Source organism: Leucopleurus acutus (genome assembly GCF_964270905.1).
Source record: "Leucopleurus acutus genome assembly, chromosome: 7".
Classification (NCBI taxonomy): domain Eukaryota; kingdom Metazoa; phylum Chordata; class Mammalia; order Artiodactyla; family Delphinidae; genus Leucopleurus; species Leucopleurus acutus.
The window spans coordinates 9,674,147-9,696,838 of NC_139150.1; the positions used below are offsets into that span (position 1 = coordinate 9,674,147).

The 22,692-nt window shown below is 36.7% G+C and overlaps 1 protein-coding gene across 2 annotated transcripts in view; it reads right to left on the bottom strand.

Annotated features, from left to right (window-relative positions):
* The window catches only part of PBX3 (PBX homeobox 3), a 231,656-nt gene that overhangs the window by 98,056 nt on the left and 110,908 nt on the right, over positions 1-22,692 (bottom strand). The gene's annotated exons all lie outside the window — the stretch shown is intronic.

The following is a 22,692-nucleotide window of genomic DNA, read 5'->3' on the forward strand; positions in this document are numbered from 1 at the left end:
TTGAAAATCCTGAGATATGATTCAGGTGAGAAAAGTGACATTTTTCACTAACATTTTGGATATATTAATACTTTTTCTGCTAAACGATAACTGTTTGATTTAGAAATAACTACCACCAATTACAGCCAAGAGTTTCTGAATACTATACAGACAGATACTACATTTCAGATGCTTACGTCAAATGTCAGTTAAACCTAAAATGACTTCAAAAGGAGTATGCGTGATTTTTGTAGTGATCAGAGTGTGTTTTCAACGCCCTCCAGAACCTTCTTTACAAAAGCAGTACTGTCAGGTTGAGACACTGTCTTTTCTAGCATCTGGTAGGGAGGAGCAAAGTCAGATAATTAATATGGAAAATAACTGAAAGAGTTGGTAAAGTCTTTCTTTGCTATTTTGCTTTTACAAAAAGTTTCATACCTGATCAGTCACATTTAGTTGACAAAAATGTAATGGAAGGACCACTTCATCTGTTACAACCATTATATCTGTTACAACTACCTGGGATTTGTTGTTAATAATGATAATGACAACAACAACAGCTACTACTACTACTTACATTTATACAGCACTTTACAGCTTACAAAGAACCTCTATTTATGTTATCTGAAGTTATGGTAACTAACAGAAGTTACGTAACACATCCAAAATATACATGTAAGGACTTTTCAGAGAAAGTATTCAAATCATTTTCAGGCTGATGATCATTTAGTAATGACAGAACAACTCTATCTTCCAAAAGCAGCAGTGTAATAATGAAAGTATTGAAAAATAAAATTAATTATAATAACTAGTGTTCACATCTGTGTGGTGTTTCTTAAAAGATAGATTTAAGTAGTGGCTTAATATATAAGAAACAGGTACATCAAAAATCCTTCACAAACATCCTTCCTTCCCTTTCTTTTCTTATCTTTTTTAATCAACGGAATATGGTATTCATTCTTCTAATAATTTATGATAACTTAGGTTCAACATTTTGAAGATGTTCCTTAGGTGAAACCCTTGTTTCTGTTTTAGGATTTTAACTTTGCTTAGTATTTTCAACTCATTTGCCACAAGTCTGAAATTAATCAACTCTTTGAGTAAACAGAAAAGACATGGGAATGAATAAAAGACCTTTTGCATGAATCATAATATTGAAAGTGAACCTTAGATATTCACATACCTTCTGATGAAGAATAGAATACCTTTACAAAAACAATATTCTCGGGAAAACTTTTTGACAACAGTGCTAAAGATTTTTGAAATATGAGAAAATTCATTTAACTTCTTTCTTGGAAAAAAAAAGTTGCTTCCTTCTGGTGATGTACATCAGTTCAAGAAATATATTTTAAATTCCTATATAAGAAATGAGTGAAAATATCACATGAAAACATCTAAGACCCACATCACACATTATATCACTAGCAACTTTGTACAACTCTTTAAACAAAACTATCCTATAACTCAGTGTGAGGTTTTAACTGAAAACAACCAAGCTAATTTCTACAAATTAACAGATGTCTATGAGAAACAGTAAGAAACAAAGAAATGCATATGTGAACATCATCAGAATCCAAATGAGTTTATTGTAGGACTCTTTAAAGCACATCTGATCTTGGCTCCAGCCTGTAGTCTACCTTTCAACTTGCAAATGACAGTGTCACCAAACACTGTCCTTCCATCAATCAAGCTGGGTCATGAATATACAAAAGGCAGCAGAGAAGCTGGCTACCTCCTGCAGTTCAACTTGGCCTAATTATCTAGGCCTTCCTTTTGGTTACAGTCCGAAGGGTATACACCCAGTCAGCTGCTGGGCAGCCGGAGGCCTAATCAAGAGAGGTTATGCATACTGACCCTTATATGGACATCCAATGCAAGCTAAATGTGAGCACCAAATGTCATCTTTCTTATTCATCATTATGAAATTTCCTTCCCCTTTCGAAATACCAATCTGCTGCCATTTTCAGACACTCCTCTTACCCCCCTCCAAGCTGTCATTTCACTGTGCTTGCTGCCAGTTGAGTGAATTAGCATTCTAACTGATGTGCTGCTCTTCTCAGACAAATCCTTGAGCTGCGTTAACTAATGACTTCTAGCCAGAAAAAAGAACTGATAGTCAACCATTGATAAAAGAGAGTCCATTTCCACAAATCACAAACAATCTGCCATAATGGTGGCAAAATCAGTAAGGAGTTAGTACAGTTGTCCACTTTCCCTTGTGTTTTTCTCTCATTGCACTACCAAGAAACAACCATCACCACCGAATGGAATCTAAAGCTGCAACTGTGTATGATGATGACCTCTAAACAAGACAATTTATTAACCAAAGCATTGGTGGGGATGGAAAGAAGACAAACAATGAAGAGCAATTTTCATGGATAGTCAAATTGAGGATGAATCTGACAAGACAGCAAACTGCCCCAGTGCCCAGTGCCATTCCCTGCACATAATAGGTGTTCAATGGTTGTTACTCTCGATGATACAAAAGACCAAATGTAATGTAGCAAAGGCCACAACTAGGACTCTGTGGCAGAAATGTTAAGACAACACCAGATACTGCAAATGTTATGGAGCATGTAATGTAAAAGTGAAATATGGGAATAAAAGAAGATTCCACTTTTAAAGTGGGGGAGATATAGAAGATAGAAAACTTTAGTAAAGAGAATGAGAAAAGGAGAGATTTTATGGGCTGCACTTATACGATGATTTACAATCCTGCAAGTCCTAGAAGAAGTACTGGAAAGTCATATATAGCTGAAATTGAAACAACGAATATACTTACCCAAAAGGACGGGAGATGGAGTGGGAATCAGAGAAAGCTTACTTTATGATGAAAAAAGGATCTTTCATGGTCAAACGCAGAAAGTTTGATTATGACAGCACCCTGATTATTTAGCTTATAAAGTCAATATGCATTCATTCAACAAATCTTTATTAAAACCCTTCTATATGCCAATCACCTGGGACCTGTGTATGAGTCTCTGGGGGCCAGAGAAATATGTATGACATGACATATCCTCAAGCTGTTTATAATCTCACTAGAAAGACAGACATGCAGATATAAAGAGTAAAATAACACTACCAAATTTACATATAATGTAGTCACAATAAGTGGCGCATAAATAAAAGGCAAGTGAGTGATACAAAAAATAAGTTTTTTGATTCAGATAAGGGAGGTATCAGGTATCCTAAAGGAGGTAAATAGCATCCGGATAAGGGAAGCTTTGAAACATGACCTACCTTGAAGTACAGTACAAAAAATAGTATGATAATGTTTTTGTAGTTAAAAAAAAAAAATACACCATGAGGCAGAAATTAATCAAGTGTTCCTGAAGAAAGAAAATAGACCAGTCTAACTAGGACAGAAAGTTCTTGTTAGGGAGTAGTAGAAACTAAGCCTTCTCTGAGTCTCTAAACCGGGTTGGGGTCTTCTAAATATGCTTTTCTTCAAAATCCTATATTTTTCTTTTCAAACAAATGAACAGGGTTCAAGATGGCAGAGTAGAAGGATGTGTGCTCACTCCCTCTTGCAAGAGCACTGGAATCACAACTAACTGTTGAACAATCATCAACAGGAAGACACTGGAACTAACCAAAAAAGATACCCCACATCCAAAGACAAAGGAGAAGCCACAGTGAGACAGTAGGAGGGAGGCAATCACAATAAAATCAAATCCCATAACTGCTGGGTGGGTGGCTCACAAACTGGAGAACACATATACCACAGAAGTCCACCCACTGGAATGAAGGTTCTGAGTCCCACATCAGGCTTCCCAACGTGGTGGTTTGGAAACGGGAGGAGGAATTCCTAGAGAATCAGTCTTTGAAAGCTAGCAGGATTTGACTGCAGGACTTCGACAGGAATGGGGGAAACAGAGACTCCACTCTTGGAAGACACACACAAAGTAGTGTGTGCACTGGGACCCAGGGGAAGGAGCAGTGACCCCATAGGAGACTGAAGCAGACCTACCTGCTAGTGTCGGAGGGTCTCCTGCAGAGGCGAGGGGTGGCTGTGGCTCACCATGAGGACAAGGACACTGGCAGCAGAAGTTCTGAGAGGTACTCTTTGGCGTGAGCCCTCCCAGAGTCCCATTAGCCCCACCAAAGAGCTGGGTAGGCTCCAGTGTGGGGTCGCGTCAGGCCAAACAACCAACAAGGAGGGAACACAGCCCCACCCATCAGCAGACAAGTGGATTAAAGTTTTACTGAGCTCTACCCACCAGGTCCTTCCATCAGGAAACTTGCACAAGCCTCTTAGATAGCTTCATCCACCAGAGGGCAGACAGCAGAAACAAGAACTACAATCCTGCAGCCTGTGGAACAAAAACCACATTCAAAGAAAGACAAGATGAAAAGGCAGAGGGCTATCTACCAAATGAAGAAATAAGATAAACCCCCCAAAAAACAACTAAGTGACGTAGAGATAGGCAAACTTCCAGAAAAAGAATTCAGAATAATGATAGTGAAGATGATACAGGACCTCAGAAAAAGAATGGAGGCAAAGATCGAGAAGATGCAAGAAAGGTTTAACAGGGCTTCCCTGGTGGTGCAGTGGTTGAGAGTCTGCCTGCCGATGCAGGCGATACAGGTTCGTGCCCCAATCCGGGAAGATCCCACATGCCGCGGAGTGGCTGGGCCCATGAGCCATGACCGCTGAACCTGCGCGTCTGGAGCCCGTGCTCCGCAACGGGAGAGGCCACAACAATGAGAGGCCTGCGTACCGCAAAAAAAAAAAAAAAAAAAGAGAGAGAGGTTTAACAAAGACCTACAAGAATTAAAGAGCAAACACCTAGAAGAATTAAAAAAGAAACAGATGAACAATAAAATAACTGAAATGAAGAATACACTAGAAGGAATCAATAGCAGAATAACTGAAGCAGAAGAACGGATAAGTGACCTGGAAGACAGAATGGTGGAATTCACTGCTGTGGAACAGAATAAAGAAAAAAGAATGAAAAGAAATGAGGACAGCCTAAGAGACCTCTGGGACAAAATTAAACATAACAACATTTGCATTATAGGTGTCCCAGAAGAAGAGAGAGAGAAAGAACCCAAGAAAATATTTGAAGAGATTACAGTAGAAAACTTCTCTAACATGAGAAAGGAAATAGCCACCCAAGTCCAGGAAGGGCAGAGAGTCCCAGGCAGGATAAACCCAAGGAGAAACATGCCAAGACACACAGTAATCAAATTGACAAAAATTAAAGACAAAGAAAAATTACTGAAAGCAACAACAGAAAAACGACAACTAACATACAAGGGAACTCGCGTAAGCCGGAAGGGAGTGGCATGATATACTTAAAGTGATGAAAGGAAAGAACCTACAACCAAGAATACTCTACCCAGCAAGGATCTCATTCAGATTCGATGGAGAAATCAAAAGCTTTACAGAAAAGCAAAAGCTAAGAGAATTCAGCACCACCAAACCAGCTCTACAACAAATGCTAAAAGAACTTCTCTAAGTGGGAAACACAAGAGAAGGAAAGGACTTACAAAAGCAAACACATAACAATTAAGAAAATGGTATTAGGAACATACATATTGATAATTACCTTAAACGTGAATGGATTAAATGCTCCAACCAAAAGACACAGGCTTGCTGAATGGGTACAAAAACAAGACCCATATATATGTAACTACAAGAGACCCACTTCAGACCTAGGGACACATACAGACTGAAAGTGAGGGGATGGAAAAAGATATTCCATGCAAATGGAAATCTAAAGAAAGCTGGAGTAGCAATACTCATATCAGATAAAATAGATTTTAAAATAAAGAATGTTACAAGAGACAAGGAAGGACACTACGTAATGATCAAGGGGCTCAATCCAAGAAGAAGATATAACAATTGTAAATATATATGCACCCAACATAGAAGCACCTCAATAAATAAAGAAACTGCTAATAGCTATAAAAGAGGAAATCGACAGTAACAATACTGGGGGACTTTAACACCTCACTTACACCAATGGACGGATCATCCAAACAGAAATTAATAAGAAAACACAAGCTTTAAATGACACAATAGACCAGATAGGTTTAAATGATATTTATAGGACAGTCCATCCAAAAACAGCAGATTACACTTTCTTCTCAAGTGCGCACGGAATATTCTCCAGGATAGATCACATCTTGGGTCACAAATCAAGCCTCAGTAAATTTAAGAAAACTGAAATCATATCAAGCATCTTTTCTGACCACAACGCTATGAGACTAGAAATCAATTACAGGGAAATAAACGTAAAAAACACAAACACATGGAGGCTAAACAATACGTTACTAAAGAACCAAGAGATCACTGAAGAACTCAAAGAGGAAATAAAAAAATACCTAGAGACAAATGACAATGAAAACACGACAATCCAAAACCTATGGGATACAGCAAAAGTGGTTCTAAGAGGGAAGTTTATAGCAATACAAGCCTACCTCAAGAAACAAGAAAAATCTCAAATAAACAATCTAAGCTTACACCTAAAAGAACTAGAGAAAGAAGAACAAACAAAACTCAAAGTTAGTAGAAGGAAAGATATCATAAAGATCAGAACAGAAATAAATGAAATAGAAACAAAGGTAACAATAGCAAAGATCAATAAAACTAGAGGCTGGTTCTCTGAAAAGATAAACAAAATTGATAAACCATTAGCCAGACCCATCAAGTAAAAGAGGGAGAGGACTCAAATCAATAAAATTAGAAGTGAAAAAGGAGAAGTTACAACAGACACCACAGAAATACAAAGCATCCTAAGAGACTACTACAAGCAACACTACGCCAATAAAATGGACAACCTGGAAGAAATGGACAAATTCTTAGAAAGGTATAACCTTCCAAGACTGAACCACGAAGAAACAGAAAATATGAACAGACCAATCACAAGTAAAGAAATTGAAACTGTGATTAAAAATCTTCCAACAAAGTCCAAGACCAGATGGCTTCACAGGTGAATTCTATCAAACATTTAGAGAAGAGCTAACACATATCCTTCTCAAACTCTTCCAAAAAACTGCAGAAGAAGGAACACTCCCAAACTCATTCTATGAGGCCACCATCACCCTGTTACCAAAACCAAGCAAAGATACTACAAAAAAAGAAAAATACAGACCAATATCACTGATGAATATAGATACAAAAATCCTCAACAAAATAGTAGCAAACAGAATCCAACACACATTAAAAGGATCATACACCACGATCAAGTGGGATTTATCCCAGGGATGCAAGGATTCTTCAGTATACGCAAATCAATCAATGTGATACACCATCTTAACAAACTGAAGAATAAAAACAATATGATTATCTCAATAGATGCAGAAAAAGCTTTTGACAAAATTCAACACTGATTTATGATAAAAACTCTCCAGAGACGGGGCATACAGGGAACCTACCTCAACATAATAAAGGCCATATACGACAAACCCACAGCCAACATCATTCTCAATGGTGAAAAACTGAAAGCATTTCCTCTAAGGTCAGGAACAAGACAAGGATGTCCACTCTCACCACTATTATTCAACACAGTTTTGGAAGTCCTAGCCACGGCATCAGAGAAGAAAAAGAAATACAACGAATACAATTGGAAAAGAAGAAGTAAAACTGTCACTGTTTGCAGATGACATGATACTATACATACAGAATCCTAAAGATGTTACCAGAAAACTACTAGAGCCAATCAGTGAATCCGGTAAAGTTGCAGGACACAAAGTTAATGCACAGAAATCTCTTGCATTCCTATACACTAATGATGAAAAATCTGAAAGAGAAATTAAGGAAACACTCCCATTTACCACTGCAACAAGAAGAATAAAATACCTAGGAATAAACCTACCTAGGGAGACAAAAGACCTGTATGCAGAAAACTATAAGACACTGATGAAAGAAATTAAAGATGATACAAACAGATGGAGAGATATACCATATTCTTGGATTGGAAGAATTAATATTGCGAAAATAACTATACTACCCAAAGCAATCTACAGATTCAATGCAATCCCTATGAAATTACCAATGGCATTTTTTACAGAACTAGAACAAAAAAATCTTAAAATTTGTATGGAGACACAAAAGACCCCAAATAGCCAAAGCAGTCTTGAGGGGAAAAAAAATGGAGCTGGAGGAATCAGACTCCCTGACTTCAAACTATACTACAAAGCTACAGTAATCAAGACAATATGGTACTGCCCCAAAAACAGAAAGATAGATCAATGGAACAGGATAGAAAGCCCAGAGATAAACCACGCACCTATGGTCAACTAATCTATGACAAAGGAGGCAAGGATATACAATGGAGAAAAGACAGTCTCTTCAATAAGCGGTCCTGGGAAAGCTGGACAACTACATGTAAAAGAATGAAATCATAACACTTCCTAACACCATACACGAAGATAAACTCAAAATGGATTAAAGACCTAAATGTAAGACTGGACACTATAAAATTCTTAGAGGAAAACATAAGAAGAACACTCTTTGACATAAATCACAGCAAGATCTTTTTTGATCCACCTCCTAGAGTAATAGAAATAAAAACAAAAATAAACAAATGGGACCTAATGAAACTTAAAAGCTTTTGCACAGCAAAGGAAACTACAACCAAGATGAAAAGACAACCCTCAAAATGGGAGAAAATATTTGCAAATGAATCACCAAAGGATTAATCTCCATAATATATAAACAGCTCATGCAGCTGAATATATATATATATATATATATATATATATATATATATATATGTTTTTGTTTGTTTGTTTTTTTGCAGTACGCAGGCCTCTCACTGTTGTGGCCTCTCCCGTTGCAGAGCACAGGCTCCAGACGCGCAGGCTCAGCGGCCATGGCTCACGGGACCAGCCGCTCTGTGGCATGTGGGATCTTTCTGGACTAGGGCATGAACCCGTGTCCCCTGCATCAGCAGGCGGACTCTCAACCACTGCACCACCAGGGAAGCCCCAGCTCAATATTAAAAAAACAAAACAATCTGATTAAAAAATGGGCGGAAGACCTAAATAGACATTTCACCAAGGAAGACATACAGATGGCCAAGAGGCACATGAAAAGATGCTCAACATCACTAATTATTAGAGAAATGCAAATCAAAACTACAATGAGGTATCATCTCACACCAGTTAGAACGGACATCATCAGAAAATATACAAACAACAAATGCTGGAGAGGGTGTGGAGAAAAGGGAACCCTCTTGCACTGTTGGTCGGAATGTAAACTGATACAGCCACTATGGAGAACAGTATGGAGGTTCCTGAAAAAACTAAAAATAGAATTAACATATGACCCAACAATCCCACTACTGGGCATATACCCAGAGAAAACCATAATTCAAAAAGACACATGCACTCCAATGTTCATTGCAGCACTATTTACAATAGCTAGGTCATGGAAGCAACCTAAGTGCCCATCAACTGATGAATGGATAAAGAAGATGTGCTACATATATACAATGGAATATTACTCAGTAATAAAAAGGAACGAAATTGGGTCATTTGTAGAGACGTGGATGGATCTAGAGACTGTCATACAGAGTGAAGTAAGTCAGAAAGAGAACAACAAATATCGTATATTAACGCATACATGTGGAACCTAGAAAAATGGTACAGATGAACCTGTTTGCAGGGTAGAAATAGAAACACAGATGCAGAGAACAAACGTATGGACACCAAAAGTGGTGTGATGAATTGGGAGATTGGAATTGACATATATACACTAATGTATAAAATGGATAACTAATAAGAACCTGCTGTATAAAAAAAAATAAAATTCATAAAAAAACACAAACAAATGAACAAACAAAATCTTGTTCTAAGCCTGTGTTCCCAGCTCTTTTGAATTTACTCTTATTGGGTATCGTGCTTTATCTTCTTATCCATCTATCAGCAGCATCCTAACACTTTCCCTGGTATATGGTTAGTGTTCGATAAATGGTGGGTAACTGAATAAAAGAATGAAGGCCGAACTTATAAACAGCCAAGAATTCCAGGCCAAAAAATTTGAACTTTATCCTAGGCAATGGGCAATAACTAAAGGTTTGATTAGCATGACATATGCAGTATCACACGAAGATCTATTACAAAAGCAATTCAGCAGCAGAATGTTAAGAAGACTGAACCAAGAATTAGAACTAAGAGTTCTGGATGTGAGGGTATCAAAAAATCTAGGCAAAAAATGACAAAAATCTTGAGAACAGAAAGAAAGGGATGGATATAAGAAACGTTTTTAAGAAGGGCCATCAGGATCTGCCTTTAACTTGAGATATAAATGTACATACTAAATTCAGGGTTGGAATGCCATTAAATCTAATCCCTCTAGTAAATATTCGACGTTTGATATTTCTACCAAGTGGCTCTATTCAGCTTCAGCTTGGACTCTAAGAGTTGCCCCTACACCTCCCAATATACGTCACACATCACAGTGGTATTAGTTAGTCCTTATACCAGCCAAAATGTTTCCTACAGCTCGCTAAGTTTAATTCTACTAATTGTAAACATAAAAGGCTCCCTTTTTCATTGTATGACAACTTTCCTATAGTTAAAGACTGTGAACTGACCTCATCTACACCAAAGTCTTCTTTGATAGACACAAAACATACACCATTCCCCATAAGTCTTCTCTGAGCATACCGTTTTCAAAATCCCTCTTGCAACATGGGTTCTGAGTACTTCCAAATAATAATACTTCCAAATATTTGACAAGCATAGAATACATTGGGATTGTTACTTTTTTTGCTCTTGTTTAGGAAAATATATTTAATTCAATGACAAGAAATAAAAACAGTAAGTAAGGATTTAGGTCAGAATGGGAAAATTACTTCTTGTAGGGTAGGTCCTGCAGTTCTATTAACAAAAATCAAAATTGTTAAATTTTGACAGACACATCACACCACTGTCTCCTTTGAACTTAGATTTATTGAAGTCTCCTTTTTCTGTGTGTATGTACTGAGGTTACATCAGATCTGAACTAATTTCAATAATCATTTACTGAGTGCTATCCAAATGACAAACTTTGTCAAATCTATCTCTGCATCTACTCTTAAATTTTAAGTGGAATGTCCTTCCCTTCTCTATCTAGATAGCTGTACTAAGCTTTCAAAAAAATCCTTATTTGCAAAGATTTTCAGTATAACATTATTTATAATACCAAAAAGCTAAAGACAACCAAAATATCTTAGAATATGGAAATGGTTAAGAAAGCAACAATATACACTCAGTAAAATTACTTATTAAAAAATTGCTAACATGGAAAGTGCTTACATTGTGGTACTAATGAGGAAAACCCACAATATTGAAAAATAAATGATCCCAATTATAAGACAAAAAAATGCATTGAAAAATGAGGAGTCTGGGAAGAATGAAAATTAGTTACTCTTCTGAAGGGCAATCTGGCATTATCTATTATAAAATGTGTACACACTAGAACCTAGGAGTTGCAAGTATCCCAGAGAAACTCTAATGCATGGGACACAGAGATACATATGGATGTTAGTCATAACCAGAAGCAGAAATCTCCTGTTATTTTTTAAAATCAGCATTCATCGATATTACTTCATGACTGCATCACAACTTATGTATTCGTTAAGCAACTGATAGACTTTAGGGCACTTACTTTCCCCCTCTTATTCCATTATAAACAAAGCTGTTACAGACATTCAAATACATGTCTCTAGTACACATGTGTAAGTTTTTCTCTAGGATATGTACCTAAGAGTAGAGCTGCTAGTTTAGTGCATGCCAACCTTCAACTTTACTAGATATTGCCAAATTATTTTCCAACGTTGTACCAATTTATACTCCCACTAACAATACCTGAAAGTTCCTGTTGCTCCGCATTCTTGCCAACACTCAAAATTTTAAATTAATTAAAGATCATTTTATGCATTCTATCTTGGTGAATGTTCCACGTGTAACTGAAAAGAACACATATTCTGCTGTTACCGGCTAGAGGGAAATGTCAACTAGTTCAAGTTGGTTGATACTGTTGTTCATGTCTTCTATGTCCTTACTGATGCTTCTAACAATAACCCAATCCTGCATTAATGACATAAACTGAACCTGGTCTTAACATATTATATGTCTGTATATTGTTGGACTCGGTCTGGCAACACTTTGTTGAGAATTTTTCCATCTATATTCATGAATGAGACTGGCCTGTCATTTTCCTTTCTTGTACTGGTACCAGTCTGTTTCAATATCACAATTATATTAGGGTTATATAATTAGTTGAAGAGTATAGTCTGTTTGCAAGACTGTATAATTTGTATAAGACTGAAATTATCTATTCTTTGAATGTTTAGAAATCAGTTACAAAATGCTCTGATCCATTGTTTTCTTTGTGGGAAAATTTAAACTACTGGTTTAATTTACTTAATGATTATAAGACCATGTACATTTTCTACATTTTTAGTAAGGTTTGGTAATTTGTATATTTCTACATTCCATTTCACCTAAGGTGTTAAATGTATTGACAAAATGTTCTACATTCCATTTCACCTAAGGTGTTAAATGTATTGACAAAATGTTTAAAATATCTTCTTTTTAACCTCTGCTGCACATGCTATTTCTTCTTTTCAAATCCAGTATTATTTGTGATTCTTCTCTCTTTTCCTTCCTTCCTTCTTTTAAACTTGTTTACTTATTTTTGATCAGTCTTTACCAGAAGTTTGTCAATTTTACTAATTTTCCAAGGACAAACTGACTTTGTTGATGCTTTCTATCATATCTTTGTTTTCTATTTCATTAGCTCCTCTTCAAATTTTTATTATTCCTTTTTTCTGTTTTCTTTGGGTTTATCCATATATTCTTTTAAGCTCTTAAATTGAAGTTTAGCTAATTAACTTTAGACCTCTTTTATTTTATAACGTAGCCATTTAAGGCTTAACATATTAAGGTTTAATATAAAACTAGTTATATTCCACAAGTTTTGTTATAAGTAGTACTTTAATCATTTCCAATCAGTTCAAAACATTTTACAATTTCTTCTTTGACTTGGAAATAATTTAGAAATATTTTTAAATGTCCAAATATTGTATGAGTTATTTTATTTCATTTTTTAGTTATCTTTTGTTGATTTCTAACCACTTGTTTTGTCATAACAGAATATTGTACTTGTGATTCTGATTCTTTTCTATTTGTTGAAGCTTGAGTCGTGGTTAAGTTTTTTTAAAGTTCCTATGTATGCTTGAAAAGAATGTATATTGTGAGGTTGCTGGCGATATTTTCTCTACATGTCCACTGAGACAAGTTTGTTAATTACATTTCTATATATTCACAGAATTCTTTTGTCTGTTCTGTCATTACCCAGTAGGGATATGTTAAAATCTCCTACAATGATTGTGAATTTTTTTTTTTTTTTTTTTTTGCGGTACGCGGGCCTGTCACTGCTGTGGCCTCTCCCATTGCGGAGCACAGGCTCCGGATGCGCAGGCTCAGCGGCCATGGCTCACGGGCCCAGCCGCTCCACGGCATGTGGGATCTTCCCGGACCAGGGCACGAACCCGTGCCCCCTGCATCGGCAGGCGGACTCTCAACCACTGTGCCACCAGGGAAGCCCAATGATTGTGAATTTATTTCTCCTTGAGGCTCTGACAATTTTTACTTTATATTTTGAAGTTATTAGTTATTAAGCACGTATAATTTTAGAATTGTTAAAATTTTCCTGGCAAAATGAACCACATATCAATATACAGTGACCCTCTTTACCTCTAGAAATGTTTTTTCCCTTTATCTTCAAGTGTATTTTATCTACTATCATACAGCTATTCCAGTTGTTAGACATATCTTTTTCCATCCTTTAGCTTCTGTGTCCTTTAGCTTTTCTGTGTCCCTGTGTATTAGGTGTGTCTCTTGTAAATAAGTAGGTTGTCAGGTTTTTGCTTGTTTGTTTAGTACTGTTTGTTTAGTACTCTCTGATAATCTTTTAATCTAATCTTTTCAAGTCCTTTTACATGTATTATAAGATATATTTGGAGTTATGTCTCCCAACTCATTTATGATTTCTGTTTGTGCCACTTCTATTTTTCTCCTCTCTTGTGTTGGGTATATATACACAACTTCAATTTTACTAAGTAATGACAAAATTTTTGTAAGCTGATTATGCCAATTTACATACTCACCAGTGAATAAAAGTTCTTGCTGCTCCACATCTTCATCAGAACTTGGTATGTTAAGACTTTAATTTTCACCAATCTGGTTGGGTGTATAAACAATATCTCGATGTGGTTTTAATGTGTATTTCCTTGCTAATCAAAATCTTTATCCTTGTCCAGACCTCACAATGCTTTAACTCTAATCATAGACTCTCAAGTTACGTCCAGTTTAAACTATCTTGATTTTTTAAATCCCCACAAATTACATATTATTTTGTACAGTCAATACTTGTTATAATTACCCCTAAATTTTCTGCTTTCCTTCTCACTATTCTTGCCTCTCAGACACTCCTTCTGGAGATTTATTTTTTCTTCGTCTTAAAATATATCCTTTAGCAATTCCTTTGGTGGAACTATATTGGTGGTGAAGACTTTCAATTTTATGTCTGAAAACACCTTTATTTTGCCCAAGCTCGAGATATTTTCAATGGGTAGACAATTCTAGCTATTTGCTCTCAGCACTCTGAAGTTATTTCATTGTGTTCTGGCTTCAGTTGCTTCTGTTAAGAAGTTAGCTGTGTTTGCTCATTGTTCCTTTTTTCTCAGACTGATTTCAAGATTTTTTTTTGTAATATTCGGGGTTCTGTTTTACTGTGGTACATGTCAGTGAGGATTTCTTTCCATTTACCCCACTTAGAATTCACTGGGCTACCTGAATCTGAACATCCATATTTCATCAATTCTGACACTCTGTTAGCTAAATATCTTTTTGAATATTGCTTCTTCTCCAACCTTTCTATTCTTTACTGCTGGAGCTATGGATTGAATGTTTATGGGGCTCTCTTACTCTATCCCCTTAACCCGTTTCATATTTTTTATTTCTTTTTTGTGCTGCATTCTGGGTAATTTCTTCATATCTATCTTTTATTTCACTAATTCCCTCCTTAAGCCATGTCTAATCTAAGAATTTTCTTTGTTTTTCATGTTGTGTTAATTTTAATGGTGTCTTGTTTTCTTTCAATATTTAACTTCTTTAAACACAGCTATTTTATTTGCTGTATCTGATCATACTAATATTTTCAGTCTTTATGAGCCTGATTCTGCATTTTCATGCTTCCACTAACTCATAATCATGGTGGCTTTTTTACTCAGGTACCTCTTTTTTCTTTTTTCCTTTCAGATTGTGAGCCCCTGTCCCCCCAAAACTCATCTGTGTGACTTCTGTGACACCTATATGTAAAGTGCTTTCTTCCAGAAAAGACATAAATTGTATAGATGCCTAGGAGCAGTAATAACCCACTTCAAACTAAATCTTCAGCTTGAACTTTTTTGAGACCTTCAGGCAATGTGAATTCCATCCCCAAAACAACTGAATGTAGGTTATCGTTAGGAATTCTCAGGTCCCTCCTATCTAAGGCCAAGGGCAAGTTCACCCCTTTTAAGGGTTCTGGCTTTATAGGAAGATCTCTAATTTTGTCTCTTAAGCTGCACAGGACCCTTTAAAACCTACACTCTAGGTCACCAAGATTGGCAGACACCTAGCACCCCCAACACATACCAGCTCTTGCAGCTATGGAATCATTCTCCTTGTCCTTCTTTCTAGCCACTATTTCCTTACTATACTACCAGTTCAGTCATGCTTTGTAAGTGAAGTTATTTCTAGCCAACATTTTAAGTATTCCATACCAGATGAAGTTTCTCTGCACATTCAATCTACCACATGGTCAGAAATTGAACACTATCTATTTTTTAAATGTAAATGCATGACCTTAGATTTGAAATTTAATCAAATCAATGTAACATCTCTAGTTTTAGTTTTCTTTGTAAAATGGGTATAATAACAGTACCTACACCTCATGGAGTTCTTATGAAAATTAGATAAGGAAATTCATACAAAGTGCCTGGCACAGTATAGGGACACAGGAAGCATACATAAAATATTAGCAATCATTATCATTATTATAGCTGATTTGGGCTCAATATTATAACCTATTAAATTTTGTTTTGCTTTTAGAGTCTTAGTTTTAGTATTGAACAGCTATTTCCTCCAGCAACATATATGATGAAAATATATTACCCATGTCTTCGACTTGTTTATTCAAATAACCGGTGAAAAAACAAAACGAAACAAAACAAAACTACTTCAGGTAGGACCAAGGACACCTCTTGGGTGAAAGGTCCTAGAAACATTAATCTAAGATGACAACTCATCATTTGCATGATTGTTAAAGTACACTTTGAGATTGCTTTCAAATTCTTTCACAGTGGTATTTTTGTGAAATGCTCACTGAGGAAAATTATGAGATCTCAGTAATGGATGTCACGGGATTCTAGATTTGCCACTATAACTGATTTGTAATTACATGTAGGTGGCATATCTTGTGTTTACCAAATATAACCATAAAAATCAATTCACCTCTTCATGGATGAATTATTATGGGGAAAAAGCAAGTAAGACAAAAGATTCAGTGGCCTAATCTTAAAGTCAACAAATTAAGTATTTAGGTACAATATGAAGATCACCAAAGTATAGCTTTGTATACTGTCAAGCAAGAATACTGACATTTTCAAGAAAAGTAGTAGTTGACATTTCTGAGATTTTTATAATTCTTAAGTAAAGTAGAAATATTGTGCTACATTAAAGCAAAGTTGCAAATAACATCTGCATTTTAGAATAAAGCATGACTCTGTTAACTAGAAATGAAATAGGGAAGCTAAAAATGATATATCTGTAAATCTCCTTAGACGAAGAGGCCTTTGGCCCTTAACTCATTCTCTAGTAAAATATCCACGATGATTTCTTCTTTGGTCTCCCTCTTGCAACCAGGCAGAGAGAAATTTTTGTTCACCTATTTTAACCTATTCTATAATGCTACTTCTAATTCCACTAGACTATAAATTCCACAAGGCAGCAGATCTAATCTAAGTTCCTCAACTGTGATTAAGACATAGTAAGCGTTCAATAAAATAATTACTGAATGAATGAATTTAACTTCCAGTTGAGGATAATGCCATATTTTAAACTAAGCCCCCCCCAAAGGTATAAAATAACTAAAGAGATATTTGTGATTAAAGCAAATGTACAGTACATGATAAAACTGGTGGAGAGGGCAACAGGTAACACTATGCAGCCAAATAAATAAGATGATGTAGAGCTGCACTGGCTTACATGACAAGATGTCCACCATATATTATTCAGTAAAAGATGCCAGCTATACAATAGCATATTGAACTCATTTTTTAAAAACAGTATATATATGTAACTGTTTTTAGCACTATCTGGAAGAGTGGCTACCTCTGAATAGCGGGAATTTAGGTGATTGCTGCTTTTTTCTTTATACTTTTCAGTGTTGTATGAATATCTTAACAATAAGCAAAAACTATTTTATAATCAGAAAAAAAAATGAAGCTCTTTTCTTTTTGGAAAAAACAGGGATGAGCAGGCAAGCAAGTTGCCAGATAAGCAAACATACAACACACTTTTGACACATTCCCTAAGTCTAACTTAACTATACGATTCACAGAGGTCTTCTCCCATCAACCACTTATGGAAATAAACTACCATCTAATGACAATTTTACACATTCTTCTATAGGTAAAACTAGATAATCTTTATCTCTTCTAATCCTTAGCTCTTTTACAGTATATCTGTCAATACATTTAGTGCTCGACAGGTGAGACCATCTCCCATTTATAAGGTGCTTTGGGATCTTTTAAAAAGGGAAATGTTATGCTGAAAAAAAAAAAATCAGATCAGATCAGTTCTTCCTTATTACTGAAAGTCCCTTAAGGGCTATAGGAATGGAGTCCACGCTCATTTAGAGAAGCCAGAAACATCCAGACTACCATTTAAACATAGTAATAATAATTTTATAAATCATACTAAACAAGAATTATTACGGAAAGAAGCTTATGTTTTCATCTATCTAATGAAGCATTGCAGATAGGGCTGCAATCTATAATTTAGAACAAATATAGTTATAAAGATATTGGAGAAATTCCCTAAGAAACACAATTATTTTCTCTTGGATTATTGAATTTCTTTTCACAAAGATACTTGGTTTAGGCCTAATGTAAGAGCGTATTCAAATCAGTAACTGCTCCTGACTCACCATCCAGGAAATAAGACCTCTTCTTATAAAAGGAACTGAAGTTGGTAAGTTTCCTTGAGCCATCTGGCCTTATAGGAAATCACTTTTCCTCACAATGATGAAATCAGCTAGCCCTAAGGATTTCTCTACCATGAAGAGGCTCCAGAGCCAGAAGGTCTGAGTTCAAATCCTGCCGTGGCCACAAGTTAGCCAGCTTCTATAGATGAATACATAAGTACTCAGAACATTACTAGTGCAACAAGTGTTAGTATCATTGTCATGTGCGTACAACTGGCAAAAATGAAAGAAAAAACTAGCTAAATGAGCACAGGCAAATCATTTAATTTCTCTGAGACTCAGTTTACCCATTTCTAAACATGAAGTTTAGAACAAATGATGCCTCATGTCTCTCCTAGCTGTGTCCTCTATAATCTAGAAGACATGAGACAGTCAGACACTATGCTCTAAATAAATGACTCCCAAAACGCTTCTCAAAACGAGTGTGTTCTCCTGACCCTGGTTCCTCAAGATGCTAATCTAGTTTAAGAAAAAAAAAAAAGGCAAAGTCACACAAGTTTAAGAAATGCTGTCTATTATATTACTCTCATGGGGAATCCCAAAGTGTATCAGCATCTTAAAGGCTCTGAGAAGTTCTGTTAAACTTTGTTTAGTCTAGCATTTCTCAAACAACCCTTTTTTCTTTTTCTTTTTCTTTTTTTTTTTTTTTGCGGTACGCGGGCCTGTCACTGTTGTGGCCTCTCCCGCTGCAGAGCACAGGCTCTGGGCACGCAGGCTCAGCAGCCATGGCTCACGGGCCTAGCCGCTCCACGGCATGTGGGATCTTCCCGGACCGGGGCACGAACCCATGTCCCCTGCATCGGCAGGCGGACTCTCAACCACTGCACCACCAGGGAAGCTCTCAAACTACCTTTGACCATGGATAGTTATTCTTTTCCTGTTATCTTTCAGAACATTTGTTCCATAAAACACATTTTTTGGAACACTCTCCACTGCTTTATAAGCCATGCTCCCCATTGTTACATGCTTCTTCAAGGAGATAGGGACTTCTCAAGCTCAAACGACAATACCTACTTTGGAACTAAAAAGTTCTTACTGAGGTATTATACAATTAGAAAAAAAAATTATTTTTTTCAACAAGTGTGATTAGTAGAAAGGGAGAAGAAAATAAACACCTGGGCAAAGTTAAGTATTAAGAGAACAGAGGAAATGGTTTAAGAGAGCCATCATGATGGCTAATGATGTTGAGCATCTCTAAATGTGTCCCTAGACCATTTTAACAGTCATGTTTATTTACTGAAACCGCCGTTCCTAATTTGCCTAGTGCACTGACACAAATTTGATTGGCCACTGGACTTTCAAACTATCCAAATTCAATAACAGTAGCAATACTCTCACTGGCTACCTAGAGTTCTTTAGTTCCTACTGTGCTAATTGTGATTGTCATTAGTACTGTTCACTGATAATCCAGCTCTCCTCTCCCTCCAGGCACATGCGAAGATTGCACTATCTGGCCCCTTGCAGTTGGCTATGTGACTATGGCCAAAGACTCATGAGCAAGAATTACGAACATTTGTTACTTCTGGGCCATAGCCTTTAACTGCTGGTAAGACAATATCCCGAGGTTGTCTTACTGTGGGGAGAACAACTGACAATGTTTGAGAGATGATGGCTGCACTGTTAGCCTGGGCTCCTATGTGACTACAATGAGCAGAGACCCTGTGAAATAATAAGAAATATATATATATATTGGTATCTGTCCCCAATTCCTGGCACAAAGTTCCAAAAACCCTTGCAGAACTTACCTCAACATAATAAAGACCATACATGACAAACCCACAGCCAACATCATTCTCAATGGTGAAAAATTGAAACCATTTCCTCTAAGATCAGGAACAAGACAAGGCTGTCCACTCTCACCACTATTATTCAACATAGTTTTGGAATTTTTAGCCACAGCAATCAGAGAAGAAAAGGAAATAAAAGGTATCCAAATCAGAAAAGAGGAAGTAAAGCTGTCACTGTTTGCACATGACATGAGCCTATACATAGAGAATCCTAAAGATGTTACCAGAAAACTACTAGAGCTAATCAATGAACTTGGTAAAGTAGCAGGATACAAAACTAATGCACAGAAATCTCTTGCACTCCTATACACTAATGATGAAAAATCTGAAAGAGAAATTAAGGAAACACTCCCATTTACCATTGCAACAAAAAGAATAAAATACCTAGGAATAAACCTACCTAAGAAGACAAAAGACCTGTATACAGAAAACTATAAGACACTGATGAAATAAATTAAAGATGATACAAACAGATAGAGAGACATACCATGTTCTTAGATTGGAAGAATCAATATTGTGAAAATGACTATACTACCCAAAGCAATCTACAGATTCAATGCAATCCTTATCAAACTATCAATGGCATTCTTCACAGAACGAGACCAAAAAATTTCACAATTTGTATGGAAACACAAAAGACCCCGCATAGCTAAAGCAATCTTGAGAAAGAAACACGGAGCTGAAGGAATCAGGCTCCCCAACTTTAGACTATACTACGCAGCTACAGTAATCAAGACAGTATGGTACTGGCACAAAAAGAGAAATATAGATCAATGGAACAGGATAGAAAGCCCAGAGATAAACCCATGCACATATGGTCATCTTATCTTTGATAAAAGAGGCAAGAATATGGAGAAAAGACAATGGAGAAAAGACAGCCTCTTCAATAAGTGGTGCTGGGAAAACTGGACAGCTACCTGTAAAAGAATGAAATTAGAACACTCCCTAACACCATACACAAAAATAAACTCAAAATGGATTAAAGACCTAAATGTAAGGCCAGACACTATAAAACCCTTAGAGGAAAACATAGGCAAAACACTCTATGACATAGATCACAGCAAGATCCTTTTTGACCCACCTCTTAGAGAAATGGAAATAAAAACAAAAATAAACAAATGGGACCTAATGAAACTTCAAAGCTTTTGCAAAGCAAAGGAAACCATAAACAAGACGAAAAGACAACCCTCAGAATGGGAGAAAATATTTGCAAATGAAGCAACTGACAGAGGATTAATCTCCAAAATTTACAAGCAGCTCAATATCAAGAAAACTAACAACCCAATCCAAAAATGGGCAGAAGACCTAAATAGACATTTCTGCAAAGAAGATATAAGATTGCCGACAAACACATGAAAGGATGCTCAACATCACTAATCATTAGAGAAATGCAAATCAAAACTACAATGAGGTATCATCTCACACCAGTCAGAATGGCCATCATCAAAAAATCTACAAACAATAAATGCTGGAGAGGGTGTGGAGAAAAGGGAACCCTCTTGCACTGTTGGTGGGAATGTAAATTGATACAGCCACTATGGAGAACAGTATGGAGGTTCCTTAAAAAACTAAAAATAGAACTACCATATGACCCAGCAATCCCACTACTGGGCATATATCATGAGAAAACCATAATCCAGCAAGAGTCATGTACCACAATGTTCACTGCAGCTCTATTTACAATAGCCAGGACATGGAAGCAACCTAAGTGTCCACTGACAGATCAATGGATAAAGAAGATGTGGCACATATATACAATGGAATATTACTCAGCCATAAGAGGAAACATAATTGAGTTATTTGTAATGAGGTGGATGGACCTAGAGACTGTCATACAGAGTGAAGTAAGTCAGAAAGTGAAAGACAAATACCATATGCTAACACATATATATGGAATCTAAAAAAAAAAAAAAAATTGGTTCTGAAGAACCTAGGGGCAGGACAGGAACAAAGACGCAGATGTAGAGAATGGACTTGAGGACACGGGGAGGGGGAAGGGTAAGCTGGGACAAAGTGAGAGAGTGGCATGGACATATATACACTACCAAATGTAAAACAGATAGCTAGTGGGAAGCAGCTGCATAGCACAGGGAGATCAGCTCGGTGCTTTGTGACCACCTAGAGGGGTGGGATAGGGAGGGTGGGAGGAAGGGAGTCGCAAGAGGGAGGAGATATGGGGATGTATGTATACGTATAGCTGATTCACTTTGTTATACAGCAGAAACTAACACACCATTGTAAAGCAATTATACTCCAATAAAGATGTTAAAAACAAAACAAAAACCCTTGTAATTTTCTAAGTGACAAGAGCACTAGGAGCATCTCTTGCTCTAATATTTGGTCTTTGACCCCAGTCCCTGAGACGGGACTCTTGAAACCCTTCTAATTTCCTAAGTGACAGGAGCACTAGAAGCATCTTTTGTTCTAATGAGATGACTCTGGGTAGATGGATGCTCCTGGATGGATGCCGGTCATCAGAAAGATAAAGCCATAATTAGAAGCTTGGAATTTTCAACACTGCCCCCACAACCTCTTCAGAAAGGGGAGAGGGGATGGAAATGAAGTCAGTGATTGATCCTACAGTGATGAGGCCTCCATAAAAATCTCAGAAGTGGGCTTCCCTGGTGGCGCAGTGGTTGAGATTCCGCCTGCCGATGCAGGGGACACGGGTTCATG